Source organism: Nestor notabilis, unplaced genomic scaffold (assembly GCF_000696875.1).
Source record: "Nestor notabilis isolate BGI_N333 unplaced genomic scaffold, ASM69687v1 scaffold19463, whole genome shotgun sequence".
NCBI classification, from domain to species: domain Eukaryota; kingdom Metazoa; phylum Chordata; class Aves; order Psittaciformes; family Psittacidae; genus Nestor; species Nestor notabilis.
The window spans coordinates 72084-72499 of NW_009921720.1; the positions used below are offsets into that span (position 1 = coordinate 72084).

At 35.6% G+C, this 416-nt stretch overlaps 1 protein-coding gene across 2 annotated transcripts in view; it reads left to right on the forward strand.

The window, feature by feature from the left end:
* Window positions 1-416, forward strand: part of ABL1 (ABL proto-oncogene 1, non-receptor tyrosine kinase) — a 74874-nt gene that overhangs the window by 71533 nt on the left and 2925 nt on the right. The window lies entirely within an intron of this gene.

A 416-nucleotide genomic window follows, 5' to 3' on the forward strand; every position in this document is an offset into this window, starting at 1 on the left:
TTCAATCAGTTTCTTCAAGCACTTACCTTCCATTCTGAGGTAATAAAAACAGTGATAAGATGCTGCATGTATACAGGAGACTTGTATTTAGTTCATTTGGAAAACAATAAGGTAGAACAAAATACAGTGTTTTTTCCATCTCCTGTTGAGGCTGCCTTCTCTGACCATTTATGTGACTGACCTTTTTTGTGTAATGTCACATTCACCTAGTAGTACATGTCTCAGTAGCAGATGTACATCTAGGCAAAGAGAGGAGAAAAAAGGGGATGTAAAATGTTGGAAAAAGGAAGTATCAGTGACTTAAGAAGGTTATTTACCATATATAGGAAATATAATTGCCTGCTATTACAAGCCTTGAAGTAAAATAACTTCATTTAAATACTTAAGGGCTTTGAGAGATTCACGTGCAGCAGGAA